Raw genomic sequence first — 11,135 nt, forward strand, 5'->3', positions numbered from 1 at the left:
GAAGCATAAACTTGGGTTGTCATAGGCGGTTTGGACATCCAGTCCGAACCCTTCATAACATAGATGGTGAAACTAAGACTCAGAGAAATGAAAGACTCAGCCCCAGCAAGTCAGCAGCAAACTATGGTAGGCTTTGTCAGGCCAATGTTTCTGCCATGCAGTGATGCATAAAAGAGCCTGGGCCATTTTCTGGAGATATAATTGAGTAGCACACAAATCTACTTTAGTACTCAGAAGTCTTCTTCGGAACTTGATTCCAAGTTTTCTCCTGCTTCATTTAACTCCCCATAATGTCATAGATGAAGCATGGGGCCCCTCTTGAACATGAGGCTTGGCAGACCTACCACGGAGGCAACACAGAGCAAGCTGAGAGGAAGACAGGGCAGGGGCCTAACATGACGTGAATTATCCCCTAAGACTTTGAAGTTCTCAGCTGTTTTCAGAATTGTTTTTTAAGCATGAGATAAAACACCTAGGCTTACAAAGGAAAACAATGGTACTGAAAGACAGTTATCAAAATACTTTTTTAATTGTGATATATAGTAATATGTGTGCTTCTTAGCATATTTCAGATTACAAGATCTAGCAGTGGGTCTTATAATTACCGAAATATGGAATGAGTGAAATTTCAAGATACCTTCAACAACTGTCATATGATAAGCAAATATCTGTGATTTCTGTTAATGACAAAAGTACAGGTACTGCTAACACTTCTGTGGTTTGTTGCCTACATTCATCATTTCAATTAGAGATTAGTGAAAATAAAACTTAATTCTTTTCACATACAAGTTCATGGGGCTTCTGAACTCTCTTCCTGTAACACTTGGTTAAGAACTTAATGTAACTCAAGTTAAGAATCCCTGTCCTGGGCGGGCGCGGTGGCTCATGCCTATAATCCCAGCACTTTGGGAGGCCGAGGTGGGTGGATCACTAGGTCAAGAGATCGAGACCATCCTGGTCAACATGGTGAAACCCCGTCTCTACTAAAAATTAACTGGGCATGGTGGCGCAGCCTGTAGTCCCAGCTACTCGGGAGGCTGAGGTAGGAGAATTGCTTGAACCCAGGAGGCGGAGGTTGTGGTGAGCCGAGATCGCGCCATTGCACTCCAGCCTGGGTGACAAGAGCGAAACTCTATCTCAAAAAAAAAAAAAAAAAAAAAAAAAAAGAATCCCTGTCCTAAGGCAAAGCCGAAGCTGGAGAACTGACACAGCATGGGATCTTAATCCTGCTCTAAGGAATTGACTTGAAGGAGGAGCTTAAGTGCCCTGAAACTCTATTCAAGATTGTAGTGTACATGGATGGTTTTCATTAGTGCAACTCACTGAATAGAGCTTTTTTTTTTTTTTTTGAGACAGGATCTCGCTCTGTTGCCCAGGCTGGAGTGCAGTGGCATGATTATGACTAGCTGCAGCCTCAACCTCCCAGGCTCAAGTGATCCTCCTACCTGAGCCTCCCGAGTAGCTGGGACTACAGGTGTATGCCACTATGCCCAACTGATTTTTGTATTTTTTTTGTAGAGACAGGGTTTTGCCATGTTACCCAGAGTGGTCTCTAACTCCTGGGCTCAAGCAATCTGCTTGCCTCAGCCTTCCAAAGTGCTGGGATTATAGGCATGAGCCACCACGCCTGGACTCTGGCTTTACTCCTTCCAGGCATATGGCAGGACTGCACTTCTTCACCCCCTTGCATTTAGGGAAGGCCATGTGGCTTGAACCTCATCATATTCAGAATTGATTCCTCCTTCTATCTGCTCTGCCAACCTCTCTTACCTCACCTCCTACCACTTTCACCTGGTCCACTTCAGCTGTGCTGGCCTCATTTCTGTTTCTCACCAAGCTCATTCCTGCCTCAAGATCCTTGCACTAGCTGTTCTTTTTGGCTGGAGCACTCATCCCTCAAATCTTAGTATGACTGGCTCAGTCTTAGCCTTTAGAACTCACTGCCCATGTTAACACCTTATTTTTTTTACAGCTTTATTGAGATATAATTCACATACCATATAATTACCCCATTAAAAGTATACAATTCAGTGGCTTTTAGCATATTGGTGGAGTTGTGTAATCATCACCACAATCAATTTAAAACATTTTCATTACCCTAAAAGGAAATTCCATTCCCCTTACTGGTCCAATTCCCCATCTTCCCACTAGTCCCTAGTAACCACTAATTTACTTTTTGTCTCTGTAGATTTGCCCATTTTGGCAATTTCATATTAATGGAATCATATAATATGTGGTATTTTGTGTCTGGCTTCTTTCACTTAGCATGCTGTTTTCAAGGGTCATCCGTGCTGTAGTGTGATAAATACTTCATTATTTTTTATGGCTGAGTAATATTCCATAGTATAGATAGACCACATTTGTTTATCCACTCACACATTGAAGAGCATGTTTCTATGGCTTGTTTCTATCCTTTGGCTATTATGAATAATGTTCCTATGAACATGTGTGTTCAAGTTTTTGTGTAAACATATGCTTTTCGTTTCTCTTGGGTTTGTACCTAAGAAATGGAATTGCTGGGTCATATAATAACTCTAAATTTACTTTTGGGAACTGCCAGACTGTTTTCTACAGAGGCTGCACCATTGGATATTCCCATCAGCAATGTACAAGCGTTCCAATTTCTCTACATCCTCAACAATACTTGTTATTATCTGAATTTTTTGTTCTAGCCATCCTACGGAGTGTTGAGTGGTATCTCATTGTGGTTTTGATTCACATTTCTCTAATGACTAATGATGTTGACTAAACATCTTTTCATGTACTTAGTGGCCGTTTATATGTCTTTTTACATAAATGTCTATTCAAGTCTTCTGCCCATTTTTGAATTGGGTTGTTTATTATTTTGTTGTGGAATTATAGGATTTCTTTATGTATTCTGTGTATTAATCCCTGATCAGGTATATGACTTGCAAAGACTTTCTCTCATTCTGTGAGTTGCCTTTTCACTTTCTTAACAGTGTCCTTTGATGCACAGAAGTTTTTAAATTTGATGATGTCCAACTTACCTATTTTTTCTTTGGTTGCATGTCCTTTTGCCATCGTATGTAAGAGACCATTGTCTAAGGACATGCAAATTTGCATGTTTACTTTTCAGAGTTTTATAGTTTTAGCTCTTATATTTTGGCTTTTGATCCATTTTGAATTAATTTTTTTGTAAGGTGTGAAGTAATGGTCCAACTTCGTTCTTTGCATGTTCTTAGATATCCAGTTGTCTCAGCACCTTTTGTTAAAGAGACTATTCCTTCCTCCATTGAATGGCCTTGGTATCCTTGTGAAAAATCAATTGACTATAGATGAATGGGTTTATTTCTGAACTCTCAATTCTATTACGTTGTTCTATATGTGTATCCTTATGTCAGTAGCACACAGTTTTGAGAACTTTGATTGCTTTAATTACGTTTGATTACTTTGTAGTAAGTTTTGAAATTGGGACGTGTTAGTCCTCCAACTTAGTTTTTTATATTCAAGATTGTTTTGGCTATTCTGGGACCCTTGAATTTCCACATGATTTGTAGGATCAGTTTCTCCATTTCTGCAGCACTGCCTTATTTTTGCCCAGCTGTTTACTGTTCATCGAGGATATCCACATTCATTTTTTCTTTCAACAAATGTTGATTGAGCACCTGCCATGTGCCAGACACTGTGCCAGGTGCTGTGAACAATTAGCTATGGCTCTTGCCTTCAGGGAGCTAAGAACTTAGTGGGAGAGGCAGATATTAGGCAAATAATCACCAAAATAAATTTAAAATGAATGCTAGAAATGATTGACTTAGTCTTGGGGGACCAAGGAAATCTTTCCTGGAGAAATCAATAATTAGGAAGGTGCCTGAGTTGGAGAGGATGTATGGGAAGAGTATTCCAGGCAGCAAGAACACCATTCTCAAAGACGAGAAAGAAGGGTGCTTTTAAGGAACTGCAAGGAGACAAATTTGGTGACCCACAAGCACAAGAGAAAGAGCAGCATGAGATGAGGGCAAGCTGCCTGAGGGGGACCAATTCTACAGGGTCTCCTGGGCCACAGAAGCAGAGAAGTAACATGATCTGATTTTGATTTCAAAATGCTCACTCTGGCTGCTATGCTGGCAATGGACTGGAGAAGGGTGTGCAAGATCAGTGTCAGTTGAGAGGATATTACTGTAGTCAGAGAGAGAGATGAAGGAGGGCTAGATGAAGGTGGCGATGGCAAACATGCGGAGGAGATAGACAGATTCACAGATGCGAGAGAAATGGAGGAGGTTTCAGATTCAGTCCTTGGTTCTTGAGGCCTATGCGAAGGTGTTGGCAAGGGTGGTCTTCACCAAAATAAAGAGTACACGAGCATGGGGTGGCTTTGGAGGAAATCAGTGTTACTGAGTTTGAGAAGCTTTCCAGACATCATTTAAGTTATTTGATCTTCACTCCAAATCATTCCCATGAGAAAAGTATAAGACTCTTGTTTTCACTTTGCAGATGAGGAAATTGAGTACCAGAGAGGTTATCATGGTTTGCCCAGTGCTGGGTAGCCAGTAAGTGGCAAAGCCAGACCAGAATCCTGTTATTCTAAGAACAACCCTTGTGCTTTTTCTTTTCCATAACACTAGAGCTGACTCTCTAGAAAGGCCTATCCCAGACAGTTTCCAATAATAAGAGAAGATCAGTACTAGGACTTCCATGGGACATCAAGTGTTTCCCAGCCCTCAAAACCTATGCTCCCAGGGAAGCATTGGCCTCCTTTTTACAGAATTCATCTCTACAGCGTTGGTACCAAGCCCCTCCAGGAGTGTTTAGATCTTCCAAGTACCTGATTTGTAAACCTGGATTTGTTGTCTGTGCACGGAGAACTGCACTGCCGGTTTTTTTTTTTTTCTTTTTTGAGATGGAGTCTGGCTCTGTTGCCCAGGCTGGAGTGCAGTGGCACAGTCTGGGCTCACTGCAACCTCCACCTCCTGAGTTCAAGCAATTCTCTGCCTCCGCGTCCTGAGTAGCTGGGATTACAGGCACCCACCATCACGCCCAGCTATTTTTTTGTATTTTTAGTAGAGACGGCGCTTCGCCATCTTGGCCAGGCTGGTCTTGAACTCCTGACCTTGTGATGCACCCGTCTCGGCCTCCCAAAGTGCTGGGATTACAGGCTTGAGCCACCGCGCCCGGCCTGTACTGCCTCTTTTCCCAGTGAGGGCCACCATGTCCAAAAGCCTTCCTGTTTCTCTGCTGTTAGAGACAAGGGTCACCTGTCAGTGGTCAATGTATGAAATGCTGAGACATTGAGCCAGAAGATGGATGACAGAAAAAATAATAATAGATGACATGTCAAAGTGCACTTAATTTTTTTTCATGTCAAGTAGAGGAGTGTGAGGAGAAGGAATTGAACAGGTGGAAGGAAATAAGGTGGAATGAAAAACTAGGAGAAAGGAAAACAAATACATAAATTTGAGGAGTAGGGAAAAGAGAAAAAAATAAAGTGGTTAAAGGCGTAGGTTGGGGAGGAGATATCCTAGTTTCAAATCAGGCTCTGACATTTACTAGCTGTATGATCTTAGGCAAGTTGCTCAGTGTCCCTAAGTGGACATAAAATTGCACTAACTTTTTGGGGTTTGTATGAGGATTATAGGGAGAGCATGTAATGTCCTTCCCACAGTGCCTGGCACATGATAGGTACTCGATAACTGTCACCTGTTACTATGACATGCAAGCCCCTCCTCATTTGTACTGCCTCTGCTTCCCCCAGCTATCCCCAGGTGGGTTCATTTTGGACAGATTGGTTCACCATTCTAGCCACTGAGCCAATCCCAGCTGAGGCAGGAAATATTCCATTAGCTTCAGCAGACCCAGGAGCTGGGGAACTTGTGACAACAGCTAGGCCCCTGCATTGGTCCCTGGGGCTTCTTGCTGCCAATTTGATCTGAGATCAGATACCTCCAAGAGTGAACCTTGGAGATCCATGCTGCCTCTAGATTATTTCCTCTTCTCTTCCTTTCTTTTCCCTTTCCCTAACACGTCTACCATATTGACTTCTACTAAATTCTGCCCACTCACTCTTCTTTGTATTCCAGTTCTCCTCCAGGACCAAAGTCCTGTCCTCTACCCTGGTTTCAGTATAGATTGCCTGACTGCTGGGCAGCCTACTTGCTTGACTTCTTTCATCAATATGATGCCCCTTCCCGGAGTGTACATAACTAGTTTGGTTAATTGCACCCTTTGAACATTGTACCTCACTCAGCCAGCTCCCTTTTCCTTCTAGGATAGTGGTTAAGATAATCCTTTGGGGTCTCACATTTCTCTAAGACACAGTTGAAGCCATAATGCCTGCTCCCAAAATACATGTCAATTCAATGCATCAGTCAGGATAGGCTAAGTTATGCTCCAGTAACCACCAGTATCACATTCTCACTCGTTGGAACTGTCCAATGTGGATTGATGGGAGGGATGTATTCTTCTTAGTCACTCAGTGGTCCAGGCTGGTGGAGCTTCCATCTTGAACATGTGCTTCCATAATTACCGTGACAGGAAAAAGAGATATAGGATCCGACTTACGTTTTTAAAAGATCCCCCTGACTGCTGTGTGGAGAATGGACTGTGAGGCAGCAAGGGTGGAAGCAGGGAGGCCTGGAAGGAGGCCTGATTCAGAGGACAGCTGATGGTGACTTGAGCCACACAGATGGCAGCGGAGGGGGAAGAAGTAGATGGATTTAGGATCTGTTTTGGAGTAAAGCAGACAAGATTTTCTGATGGATTGGAGGTGAGGAGTAAGGAGAACAAAAGAGTTCAGTATGACCTCCAGGTTTTCGGCTTGAACATCTGGGTAGATGGCATCCATTCTTTACTAGCATCAAAACCACAGAATCCTTGACTGTGTTAAGACATACCTGAGTGACTACCGAAAGGAGCCTCAGCTTGGACTCCTTTTAGGGTGCCCCTCCAGCTGTTTTGTAACAACATAACTGGCAGGACCTTTTTTGTTTTTCAGGCGAGCTATTCGGTAAAGGGCACACATGCATACCCACATGTTCACAAACACACCCACACATATCACATGTCACATACTGCTGTGGCAGCCCTTTCTGGACCTCACACAGCAGCATTCCTGGGAGTCCTTCAGGGTCTCTTACATGTCCCTGTCACTATTTTTGTTTCTGATAGGAATGAATCTTTTGCTAATGATTCTCAGTTTAAAAACAACCATGGCTGTGCCCTCAAGGAGCCTCCTCCTAGGCAGCAGGCCTCTTTTGTTTTGCTCTTGGGAGGGGGCAGCAGCAAGGAGTGACCTAGGTGGTCTGAAGGGCCTTTTATCCTATCAAAGTGGTTTCCAGCCTAGGGAAATATGAAAACCATAGTGGTGGCACACTTACTAAACCAAATGTGCTGCTGCACCATCCAAAGTGGCAATCTGTGGCTGTTAAGTGCAATTGCTAACTAAATGCGTAGCCCGTTGCCTAGGCAGCTCATTGGAAGGAGAGGGGGTTGTGAAAAACTGGAAATAAAATGAACCAGCCTTGGCCACTGACCTGGTTGGTTCCAGGCAGAGTGGGTTCTGAGGTACACTCTGTAGCTTTAGTGTTTCTAAGGCCTCAGGGCGGGAGTTTGCATCAGTGGTGCAAACAGGTACTAATGGGTTCCATTCAGATGCTGCTTGCCAAACTTTCTCTCAGAAAAGGCCAACTGGGCAGCCCTTCAGGCTGTGTGGTTGAGAGGGGAAGTGGAACAAAAGGAGGCCCCTGAGACAGGGAGGGGTGACCCTTAGTACAGCCAGGACTGAGAAGCTGCCTGTTTGCTAGGAAAAGCCTAGGGGATTTGTGAGAGGCCAGAGGCTTTTCATAAATAGGAATTAGGGTTCTGTGGAGGGGAATGAATCTCACTCCTGCCCGGAAAAACGAAAAATGTGTGAGGTGCCTATCTTCCTTCCCACCACCATTGTCTGTGTCCCTCCTGGAGAGTCTGAAAGCCAGGTGCCGCCTATGAGTGTTCTGCAGAGATAAAGGTACATACAGGTAAAGTTACACAAAGCTTCTATGAGATAGGCATCGTGAACCTATTTGACAGAGGGAAGACGGAGCTGCAGAGAGAAGGAGTGATTTGCCCGAGGCTGCACAGCTACCAAGTGGCTGTGTTAGGCTTTGAGTTGGCCTTGTCAAGCTCTTGACACTTGATTAGGGGAGGCTGCTTCCTGGGCATGGTGAGAGGTAGGCTGTGCTCCTGAAGCCTAGAGGTGGGAGTAGGAGGCGGGCTCCCCTGCTCCGGGGCCCACTACCTGTCAGTCAGCCTGGGGGCTTATGTGACCTTCAGAGTTCTTTCCAGCCCTGGGAGCCAAAAAGCTCTCTAGATCTTTAGGCGTGTTTCCCATCCAGAAATTTAGACAGTGACTCAGTGGTCTGATGTTCTGGAAGGAGCAAAGAGCCCAATAGTTTTTCATGTGTGACCTATTGAGCTCTAGGGAATTCCACAGAGGTGTTTCAGGGGCTGCCATGAGCGTTCTAATTCAGTCTTTCATATGCTAGAGATCTAGAGATGATTTTTGTTTGTAAGAATGTGCCACTTCGAAATACAAACAAACAAAAAGAAACAAAACAGAAACTTTAAAGCCCCTGAACTAGACAGTGAATGAGAGACAAGTTTGAATGAAGGTGTCTACTGTGGTGAGAGTGATGATGGTGATGTGTGTGTGTGGTGGGGGAAGTTTGAGCTGGAAGGAAAAAGAGGAAAATGAAAACAAGAGAAAAGAATGAGGTGGCCGGGCGCCATGGCTCATGCCTGTAATCCCAGCACTTTGGGAGGCGGAGGCGGGCAGGTCACCTGGGGTCGGGAGCTCAAGACCAACTTGACCAACATAGAGAAACCCCTTCTCTGCTAAAAATACAAACTTAGCTGGGTGTGGTGGCACATACCTGTAATCACAGCTACTCGGGAAGCTGAGGGAGGAGAATCGCTTGAACTCGGGAGGTGGAGGTGGCAGTGAGCTGAGATCGTGCCATTGCACTCCAGCCTGGGCAACAAGAGCGAAACTCCGTCTCCAAAAAAAGAAAAAAAAAAGAATGAGGTTAGAGTTTGAATCAGCAGTATGTGTCTGTTGCCATTTTGAAAAGAGGAGAAAGTAGAAAAGAAAAAGTGAAGCAACAGCTACAGAGTGCCTACTTGTGTGCCGGTTTCTCTGTTTGCAGCCTGACTCATAGGATGCAGACAGCAACCCCTTGAGTTCTAAGTATCATTGTTCCTATTTTGAAGATGAAGACATTGAGGACCAGAGAGTGAAAAGAACTTTTATAAGATCACATAGCAAGCAAATTGTGCTGCTGGGATTCAAACCGAGCTCTTTTTGACCTCAAACCCCACACCCTGTCCTGTTAGGAGCTCTCTCCTAGAAGAGAGTTGAGGAGTTACGGGTGGATGGGCATCAAGAACACATAGCACCTTTCTTTAGCAGCAGCAGAGGTCTGGGAGCACTTGTGGAGAACAAAAAGGTGTAGCTCATGTTCTCAGTAATTTGGGAATTTGAAATGGGGGCCGTAGCCAGAGTGGAGGGAGAACCGGGGAACCCTAGGAAGAGAAATCAGTAGTTCCACAAGGCTGGAGAGTCAGAGCGGCACCAGGAAGGGCCTGGGCTTGGGCCTGGAACAAAGGACCTAGAACCTCTTAGGACTTGTGTCCTTGAATGGACAGGTTTAGACTCTTGAACTATGCTATGTATTTCAGAAATGCTGTTTGCATCCCGAGAATCATCACATTTATAGTCAAGTGTTTTTTGCCTCATTTGTTAATGTGATATTAATATAACAAACATTCATAAACGCACTACCCACATTATGATGTAGAACATTGCTAAAAACTTACCCTCACCAATATGCTTAGTATTTTTTTGTGGTCGTTTTGATCAATTATTGCCTTTCTTTTCAGTAGGGTTGTTGTGGTTTCTTTTCTCTGATAATGCCAAACCCCAAAGGAAAGATTACCTTGTGTTATTGGTCAGGATGAACAACTTTGTGCTGTGCTAACAAACATCCCCAGAATCCTAGTGGATCGTGACAACAAAGGTTTATTCTTTGGTCTTGCTTTATGTCTGTGATGAGTTAGCTGAGGGCTTTGCTCCTTGTCTCCTTAGCTTACAGCTCAGGTGATCAGAGAAGCTCCCATTGTGAACATTGCTGGTCATTATGGGAAAGGGAAAGAGAGCCCTGTCGGGTGTCATAAGTGCATAAAAATATCCCAGCCTAGAAGTCACATATATTTGCTTCTGTGCCATTGGCCAGAACTCATCATACGGTCCCACCCATCTGTACCGGGCCGAGAAGTGAAATCTTACCATGTACCTACAAGGCACAGAGTTGGGCATATTTGGGAAACGGTGCTAATGACTATCATAGCCCAATTGTCCACTGTGGTACAACATATGAACATGACCTGCTCCTAGCTGATGAAGTTGTAGAGAAGGAGGGGATTACATGAGAAGGGTTGAAGAAGCCCACCTAAGTTTTGCCCATCCCTGTGTCTCTTTAGATGTTACTGTTAAGGCAGTCTGCCCCATTATGCACCCATTTTCTAGCCAGAGTCCCCTTCCCCTTGGAAGTTCACCATTCTGCTCTACCTGTCTTTATCTGTCTGTGTTTCACAGGCTTCAAGCACACAGAGTGTTTGACCATAGAGTCGGACTAGCAGCTCACTTGAGGTCTCCTTGGCGTCTTCTTCTCCCACGAATGATTGATCAGATATCCAAGGAGCTGCTGCTACCTCATCCAGAATGGCACTCACTTGACTTGACAGTGGTGGGATTGGATTTTGTGCAGAGTGGTGAAGGGAAGAGAGTTGAGCTGAGTGAGTCATCATTGTTATTTCCGTTGCATTTCCATTGATCTCACAAAGCTATTAAAAGAGTCAGTAACTAAGACATAGCTCGACTCTGGTTCTAAAAGTCAAGTGATAACTGAAATTCACAAATGCACAGTCCAGGAAATGGAATGAAGGGAAGGCACTGGCTCTTGGCCCCACTGCTGGGAAGGAAGGTCTCAGCTGATAGCTCAGGAAACATATCCCTGGCTTGGAAGCACAGGACCTGATTCAGGCAGCTGGCCCCAGGATGACTCCTCTGACCACTGAGTATGGCTTGGAGAAGGAGAGTGAAGAGAGAAGGTTTTGATATGGTTTATACCATAGGATGGGTGCAG

Source organism: Cebus imitator, unplaced genomic scaffold, assembly GCF_001604975.1.
Source record: "Cebus imitator isolate Cc_AM_T3 unplaced genomic scaffold, Cebus_imitator-1.0 Scaffold648, whole genome shotgun sequence".
In the NCBI taxonomy this organism is placed as follows: Eukaryota; Metazoa; Chordata; class Mammalia; order Primates; family Cebidae; genus Cebus; species Cebus imitator.